Source organism: Dreissena polymorpha, chromosome 4 (genome assembly GCF_020536995.1).
Source record: "Dreissena polymorpha isolate Duluth1 chromosome 4, UMN_Dpol_1.0, whole genome shotgun sequence".
Classification (NCBI taxonomy): domain Eukaryota; kingdom Metazoa; phylum Mollusca; class Bivalvia; order Myida; family Dreissenidae; genus Dreissena; species Dreissena polymorpha.
The window spans coordinates 86,200,600-86,210,388 of NC_068358.1; the positions used below are offsets into that span (position 1 = coordinate 86,200,600).

The 9,789-nt window shown below is 32.6% G+C and overlaps 1 pseudogene; it reads right to left on the bottom strand.

Moving 5' to 3' along the window:
- Window positions 1-1,340: 1,340 nt before the first annotated feature.
- LOC127878572 (uncharacterized) lies at window positions 1,341-8,330 on the bottom strand (annotated as a pseudogene).
- Between the last annotated feature and the right edge of the window lie 1,459 nt (window positions 8,331-9,789).

A 9,789-nucleotide genomic window follows, 5' to 3' on the forward strand; every position in this document is an offset into this window, starting at 1 on the left:
TGAGAGTCTCGAGTCAAAACTTTCTTACTGCATACATTGGCTTGTTTCGCTATTTAGAAGCTGTCATTTATGATCTGTTGCTGCACAAGCAATTTATAACTATTTGGTCAACAATTGTCATTCTGAGATATCATCATTTTCTGGTAGAGTATAGATTGGGGAATCAAAATATGAAATTTTGTGCAAAAATTCCTAGTATTTTTCATTATACAGCCTTTTTCGTGAACACAGTGTATTAATAAAGTGCAAAAGTCTAAAATGAGTTTGTTTTTATTGCTCACATACTAATCATTTTAAGCATTATTCGAGTAAAAGTATACACAAGTAAAATAGTTTAAACAAGTTTTCATATAAACACATGTTTAAATATAAACACATTGTTTGTTAAAAGCATCTTTTTTAATTTTAAAATGGTTTCCATGGTTACCATTATTTGAATGCTGGTATTTTATTCCCAAATTAATTTTGTTTAATGTTTTAAACAAAGATATATTACTTAAAATTTGTTACATCAATCTTGATAAATAATTATAGGAAATGTGTACAAAATTGTGAATATATGTGAAAATGCATAAAAGTAACAAATGAACTGAGTTGTTTTTATCATTGAACTTTCAAAACTAATCAATGTAAACTGTAAGTACTTAATGTGAAATACTGTTATATAAAATCATTTTGCATACAAAGTACATGTCAATACACAAAATCAATACACCCAGTCCACTGAAAACTTTTTATAATTTAAAGCAAAAAACTGGTCGTCATGGTAAGCATTTGTTTTTAACATTGTACAATATAAAAATTTGCCTTCAAATAAAAGGCTGTTTCAACATAAGTAACGTTGAAATTGTACCCTGTACTTACATTGATACATGACAAATGGAAAAAAACATCATTGCAAAGTCAATGTGTATTACTTTTTTCAGTTAAAATAACATTAATACTATTATCTCCAAATAAATGTAATCAATATACATAGTTATATAAGTATGAACCAAATGAATAACTTATTCATATAAAGAAGAGGTTCTAACAATGAAGTGGTTATTAAAGAATCTAAAAAATTAGAAACAATGCAATGTATTACTATTTGATTATTTCCAAACATGAACCAGGTTTTTAAATATTTTTTATAAACAAAATCACACAACATTGGCTATACTTGAAATGCATTTAAATTAACATAACAATTACATCATAATGCAACATTGACAGAATTAACCATTCATTGCAGGCAAATCAAAAATACATGCAAATATACACGTTATAATACTTTACTGCACACAACTCCCTATACAATTGTCAGCAATTTTTTAAAACTGTACATTCCAAATAAACAATTACTTTGGAATAAGAGGTTTGGGACATGTTTTCTCTTTTGCTGACTCAGACCTGAAAAATTTCGTAATTTGATCATACAAGTACCACTGTCTTGCTAAAGGGAGCACGGGAATGATCTTAAGTTGAGGCGTGGCATTCTTATTTATTGCACACTTCAAAAGATCAAAACACTCCTTGGTAGAGTCAGCATATTCCTTACAATGCAAAACACCGGGATCATCTTTGGAAACAAAGAAATGGTGGTATTTAGTTATGACTTATGTTCCTGAACTCGGCTTCATGGTGTGATCGCCACTCACAGAATTTGACCGGACTCTCCATGTCACACACGAGATGGGGAATGTTGAGACCCGACCGTTATGATGATCGTACCGTTGTAGCAATGTCTTGCATTTTCTCTGCATCACTCGCCCTCCACTTCACTTGACAAACCAAACACCAAAATGCCAGTCAGGAGCAAACTTTGTGTGGCCTGCTAGCATGGATTCATGAAGGCCTAACAATTAAATTGTTAAATGTCAAGTGTAAAAGTAAAACAATAAATGTGTCTCTAATTATTCCCTCTGTATTATTTAATTGTAAAACTAAATTGACTGCCATTTACTTTTCCAAAAATATTTCATGCAATTTTTACAATATTTGAGTAACAAAAATTAATGTCAATTTCAAGCAATGTTAATTTTAGCAGGCATACTATGATTAAGTGTTCACTTTAACACTATAAACTCAGTAGAAGTTGCATACATTTAAATCAATACTTATCATTTAAAATTGATTACAAATGTCATAATGATTTAACCATAACATTAAATATGAATTAGTTCTTAACTATTCTTTCATGCAATTGTATTAATTTTTATTAACTGTTTAACAAAGAACTGTTGTTTGACATTTAATAACCTTGAATCACTCGCCACATGCAATACCATGTTTCTTAAATTGGCAGACATACAAATAAACAATTCCACATTTTCTGTGAATAATGTATCAATGTACCAGTATATGTTCAACATATATCAAATACATTTGTTTACTACCGTATTCAAAAATCCACAGATACTCATTTTTGACAAGGAACTTGTAATACATGTAAGTTGTTTATATGGAGCAAAATATGATTTTGAAATGAGCCTTTAAATACTGCTTTACCTGTGCGTTCTTCTCTCCATAACCATAGTGCTTGAAATAAAGGTGCACTAAGCTTATGACACAGCCAGCACCCTTTCCAGACAGCTCTGTCTCATCAATCAGGTAGAACGTTGATTACCTGTTCAAAGAGAATAATTGCTATAAAGACTAAAATAAATTAGTATAAGTAGAATAAATATAAAAGTGTTAGAATATAAACATAAGATACTTTTTTTCAGGTTTATTTTAAGAAGAGAATGTACATATTTTGGATGATTTGACATAACTTGTATGAAATTTACTTTATATAAACACTCATGTGACAGATGTAAACAAGCGCTCTCTGTGTAGTAGCTAACTTTTTTTTTGAAACGCATAATTTTCCTCCATATCGTTTACGTTTATTATCGATACAAATTCACATTGTGTAGTTTATCAATCTATTAAGTTATACTGTTTGAAGCATAATTTTAATTAATTCCTTGATGTTTTCGCAGTCTGACCTGGCACTATATTTATTCATCTGCTGTCAACTTCACTTGTTGATATTGGTTGTCATTCAAATGAGCGTCAATCAATATTAAAGAGCGATTTGTAAGCAAAGAAGACTCGGATCTATACTGAATATATACTGATGGCTAACCCCTTCATAATTTAGTTTTTCTCATGTCAGTGCAAAACTATGGTAAGTGCTCTTAAATTAAACAGCACTTACTTTAGTATTGCACTGACCTGTATTTTTTTTAATTTGTTTATTATTGTTTATGTATCTTTCGTCAAGTCAGTGCAATACCACAATAAGAGCTTTTACAATTTTAAAAGCATTACAGTAGTATTGCACTGACCTGACAGTTTATACAATTTATTCCAGATTAACAGGTCACTGCTCCCATATTTTGGGGCTAATCAAGTCACTGCAGGGATTTAAACTTCATAATTTCAAAGAAGTGCTTGATCAACTAAGCTCAACAAGTATTCCTCAATAGTGGAATGTTCCGAGGGGTGAGAAGATTGCCCCCTGTCCCATAAATCATGTGGTTATTGCCAAACCAACAGAAATAAGGAGGAGGAAACACGTCCTGTGACAACTTCAATCACAGACAGAGTATGTTCTTTTGTCACATAAAAATTGTATACAGAAAAAGTGGTTAACAGGAGAGTACAAACATAAGACAACAAGTCATTAACCTTCATTTATTATAGTTGTTCAGTTAAAATTATGATTCAAACAACATTAATATACAACTTTGGCACAAAAAGAATGCAAAGAGCCTCATAATTCATGTAAAATGAAGTATACATGTACATTTTTCAAAGTTGCAGAATGATAAGATTTCTCATTGTGCAGCTTAACCCATTACATGTACTTAAATTTAAATGCATACACAACCTCTTCCAATTTGGTCAAGTCCAAAGTTTGTTGTTTTGGTTAATGGTTAAGCATGATGTCGGTTTTTAAACAAGTTATAAAATCTGAATTCATAGAAGCCAAATTGTTGAAATCTATTAGAAAAACTTGGTTAAGTTGCATACATAAAAACATAGGTTACTGATTTGCTTAAGTTGAGAACATTGCTACAAAAGGAGAATTTGTTCATTATCAGCCAATTCTCTTTTTGTCTCTATGTTTATATACATTCCATCTAGTATTTGAAAAAGGCTAAATAATGTATAGACATGCATTATATTAACATTTTGTAGATTGAAACAAGTAAACGATGATGAGATTAACAATTTAAAGAGGGCATCTGGAACCCCACTTGAATATATCCTGTCCACAAAGAGACCCATGGTTCAGACTAGACTTTGATATGTACAGCTTGGATCAGTGTTATCCTATCAGGTTGAGTGAACCGAGAACATTGGTTTGCTTTTAAACACCTGGTATCAGGTTATATTTCACTGGTTGTTGCCGACGACTCTAGAAATCATTGAGATAAAAGGAGAAATTCCTCAAGTTGAGCAATTTCTCCTTTTATAACAATGATTTCCACCCTACAAAATCAATTTCTTCATATCTATTTCAATTCTATTTGTCATCTGCAACTCCTTTCAATTTAGGACAGTCCAAAATATGTTTTGTGAGGTAAAGTTGAAATGTCTCATTTAAATATTGAAATATAATTTGAAAAACTCATTGTTAACACATTTTCTTTGATGTTAAATTGCATAAATATTTTCTCCATAATACCCATTTTAATAAAACTAAGTTACATTAAGATTTACTTATCTTTCACAAAAACATTCTGATGTAAAGTTAAAATGCACAAACTGTCCAGATTTTGTTTATCTGCTTTAAAAGTGATGTAGGAATAGTATGGGGCAGACTCTTGTAAGTTTTAACCTTTGCAATAACTCTTTCAATATGTACTCTATGTTTTGCAATCTTTTGAGTAAGACATGAATCAGACACATTTGTTCTGAATATCTTGAAAAAGGAGGAATATTAAGCTGTAGACCAATTTCTTCTAATTCACATTGTGTGGTATATCCCTTGTCTGCCACTATACCATCACCTTGCTTTATTAAACCATGTTCAATGAAATCTTTCAATAATTTAAAGAATCCACTTTTTTCACAAATTAACTTGTCAGAAATATAGCCAGTAAACCATTCTGAAATGAATATTACTGTTCCACATGGATCACATCCTATTAAAGCTTTTAATGTTGTTGGTGACTTATAATCACTGTACATTTGACTTTGTAGACCTAAAGCATTTGGGACCTGTGTTTTGAATTCAGTACCATCTATAATAACCAATGTCGTTGGGAAATCATTTTTAAAACTAGTTGGCATTCTTGAAATGATGGTATCTCTATCAGGGATAATAAAAAGTTGACCAAACTTAAAGTACATTAAATCTAAAATTGTATTGAAAACGACACCGGCAGATTGAAGGGATAAACACAATCTGGCAGCTAGATCTTTCAAGCCAAAATCATGTCTTAATCTGCAGAGTAGAAGAAATAATGCATTTTCATTGCTCAATGTTTTTGTATCATTTCTTCCATATTTTAGTTTGACATCTGGATTTGTAAACACAAAAGAAAATAGAAATAAGAAATTTACATATGATATACCAGTGTAATGAACAAATAAATTCTTTAAGGTCTTTTCTCTCTGGCTAATCCCTTGTACTGTAAATGGCTGTTGTCTGCTGGACTGTCCCTCAAGGCATTTTACTTTTCTCTTCAACTCATCGCATTCTTTTTCCTTTTCTTTCAAATTCTTCTTGAAGGATACATTCTCCTCCTCGAGAATGGTTAGCTGTGTCAGATTTTGTTCTGTAATATATATAAAAATGTATAATTTTAGACAAGAGACCTCTTAACCATTGTACCAGTGGAAAGTTCTGGCTGTGGTAACCTAAAAGTAACCAATATAGCCCCACTGGCACTGCCTGAAGTCTTTAGCCCACTGGTACAATATTACACAGCAGAAAACCCTGAGGATCTGGAAATGTGTATAAGAGCACAAAGTGAATCGAGGCAGTGGCATGATGCTCGAAAAAACAGGGTCACAGCCTCAATGTTTGGGGAAATCATGAACAGAAAGACAGCTCCAAATAATAAATTACTTCAAAGACTTTTCTGTCCCAAAATGACTGAGATTCATGCTCCATCCCTTACATATGGTAAAAAAAAATGGATCTAAAGTAAAAAGTTTATATCTTTCCCAATACCCTGATCGCCATAAACATAAATGTGGTTTTATTGTCAACAATGAATTTCCGTTCCTTGGGGCAACCCCTGATGGAAAAGTATGTGACCATGGCCAGAGGCCAGACAGGCATCATTGGAATAAAATGCCCTTACAGTGTAAGACATTTGTCACATAATGATGCCTGTGAAAAGATAGATTTCTATCTACAAAAATCAGATGATGAAATAATATTAAAGAGGGAACTCCCTTACTATATGCAAGTGCAGGGTCAATTAATGATCTCTGGTTGTGACTTTTGTGACTTTGTAGTTTACACTCAATGTCAAACCAGCTTGTTTGTTGAGCGCATTCTTCCAGATATCGATTTTATGAAGAATATGCTGAACAAATTATGTGTTTTTCTTAAACTATGCAAATCCTTTCATTCAGAGTATTTCCTCTAATGATCATAACTATACATGTTATAGATAAATCAGTTTGGCATCCAACGCTTGTGTACAGAAGTGTCGCAGTGTACATTTCCTCAATCACATCTACATTCCTGAAAACGAAATCAAATACAGTTTTAACTCATTACTATACAATAGCACGATTTTACGTGTTTTTTGCAGACGAATCTAGAAAGTATAGATGGAAAATTAGAAATTGCTCAAAATTAGCAATTTCTCATTATCCAACAATAATTTCTACTATATTCATCAAATACAGTTTTAACCCATTACTATACAATAGCCTGATTTTACAAGTTTGTTGCAAACGACTCTAGAAAGTATAGAGGGAAAATGATAAATTGCTGAAGATTGCTCAAGATGAGCAATTTCTCCTCATCCCACAATAATTTCTTCCCCTACAAATGGATGCTGTCATATTGTATAAACATTTGAAAAATGTTGTGTGCAAAAAAAGATAAATATATTTTGTTACATTTTTTTTTCATTTATTTTATGTATTTATTTATTTAATTGTTGTTAAACATTCCAGCCAGTACAGTGATTAAAGCCCTCATGGGTCTCTTGTAATGTTATGCTTGTTTGTTGTAATGTGAACATGTTTATTGCTAAATTTAAACCAGTTTTAGTTATTTAATAACTTCATGATTCAACTAATTTAAATGCAATTTATGTCACAAGCAAATTCACAAGTGTTATTCATTGCCTGATGTTCGTCAGCTGGATAATACATGATGAATTGATTGTGTTTAAATAGAATAAAGGCTCATGAAAGGACTCACTCTTTGTCATCAATTATTTCCTGCTTAGCAAAGTGGTACTCCAGCCTCCGCCTCTTTAATGGTTGCCGTGTTGGGGTAGCCATACTTCCATCAGCTGGAATTGGATCTGGGTACCTGTCGGTAGGGCCCATCCCTTCATCAAAATGCTATAAATATAGAAAAATAAGTTTTCATTAATTATTGTGCACCCAGTGTGGGGCTCGAACCCACGACCACTGTGACTCTAGATTAGTGCTCTACCAACTGAGCTAACAGGGCGGCTGGTTCTTTCCCTCACACAACGGTAACTATACGAATCTTGTTACGACAATAAGCAAAGTATTTATTTTTTTATTTCCAATGACTTTGGAATTCTCGATCGGGCCTCAGTCAAATTGCAGCATTTAATGCGATGAGACGACATACAACCTATGACTAATCATTAATGGACTAGTCCAAATGTTGTTGTATTACTATTTTATGAGAAACTTTGACAGAACTTTAAGTACCTGTGTGGTTTCAACCTCTTGATCAGTAAGCCAACAGTCCAACTACATCCCTAAAGAGTTATGTTCCTTAAACAATATTCCCTACACTTATTAATTTATATTTCAAAGAAGCTGCAATCAAAAGTCTACAGTTCGGATAATGTAAGCTGATGGATAAGAAAGTAAGTAAATTCTTAATAAAAAGAGTGTGACACATTAAGTTAGAAACTAATCTACATACTCTGTAAATATATGCTCAATTTGCCAAGCGATACACGAAATATATTCTTTTTTTTAATGCATCAGTTAAAACATTATTTAGATATGCCTACCGTTGAACAAATCACTTTGTTCTTGTTGATCTTATCTACATTAAGCTGGTAATGCGGTCTTCCACAGGCCTTAATCCACCTCATACACTTCTCAATATTCGTTTTGGGGGTTGGAAACGTCTTGAATGTCACTCCCTTGAACGTTTCTGGATATCTGCAATCCATCGTGCAAGTTTCTCACGCACATCGCCGAACCATTTCAGAAATAATCGAGATTTTATATGGATAGTAATACGTTGCCAAGTGAAGGCTTGGGAGCACAAAATGGCGGGTAGTAACAGGCTAGAACGCAGTGAATAATAGACACCTCGCTGATTGGTCAAAAATATCGATTCTGGAACGGTGCATTTGATAGAGTATTTTAAAAAATAATTGCGAGAAAACATCGCGCGTAATAGTACGTCAACTTCTTCCTGATTTTTCTCTGAAATGACGTCAGCGCCAAATGGGTCAAAATCGCTTGTGCGGCCACATATATGAATTATTTATTCACTAAATCTCCGCTAATGACAACAATGGATGGAATTCGAAGGATATATTCGATGTGAATGGATCACTTTCTACAACAATGGCTTCGCCCATGAGAGACTTAATAACACTCGTGTCAAAACTTTCTTACAACTTAAATCGGCTTGTTTCGCTGTTTAGTAATGCAACAATAAATGGAATTCAAAGGATATATTTAATGTGAATGAAGCTATTTCTGGATCTCGACAGCTTGACAAGGCAAAACTGGCATACTGCTGATACTGGTATTTTTAGTTATCAATTTAAGTCATATTTTGCTTTATAAATTTTGTTCGAGCATTTGCGACTTATTGAATGGCTATTCTACCCGATATCAATATTTCATATGGGATTTGCATATCACCAAGCTGTCCTGAAATACAACATTGATTACAAACTCTTTACTCAAATTACTGGTTTGTATGAATAATTTCTTCTTTCTATTTAAGTAGTTGATATCATTATGGTCCAAATAATTAGACGTATTTTACCGTTTAGTCCATGTATATCGACCTCATATTTTATAAGAGTAGATATTATGTTAAAGGGGCCTTTTCACAGATTTTGACATGTTTTGAAGTTAATTAAATGCTTTATATTGATAAATGTAAACATTGGATCTTAAAAGCTCCAGTTAAAAATCCAGAATAAAATTCTTAAAAAAAAGTAGTCCGCAGCAGGGCTCGAACCAGTGAACCCCTTAGTCCTGGAGTACAAACGCATTAGCCTGGTCTACTATTCTGCCACGTGTAAATGGTTGACGTATTTTATACTTAATATAAGCAATCTTCGTAGTTTCACACAATAAAACAACAACAACATAACTCTCCAAATTATTCAATCGTTTCGCGTTGCAACGCTTTATAATTTTTAAATCGTTAAAAGATGCATATAATGGTTTTATTAGACCATGGTAAATGTTCAGCAACACTGTTTCCTAAAAATAACATTACTAAAACAAAAATTTGCGAATCCGATACAACTTTTTTTAAATTTTTGTCAATTTACCATCACGTGAAAAGATCCCTTTAAAGTTAAATGAACTGTATCCCAGTAAAAGAGACATTAAGGCGATTGTGGCCAGTTTAGTTCCAGTGCAGCCTGCAGTTGCTTGAAA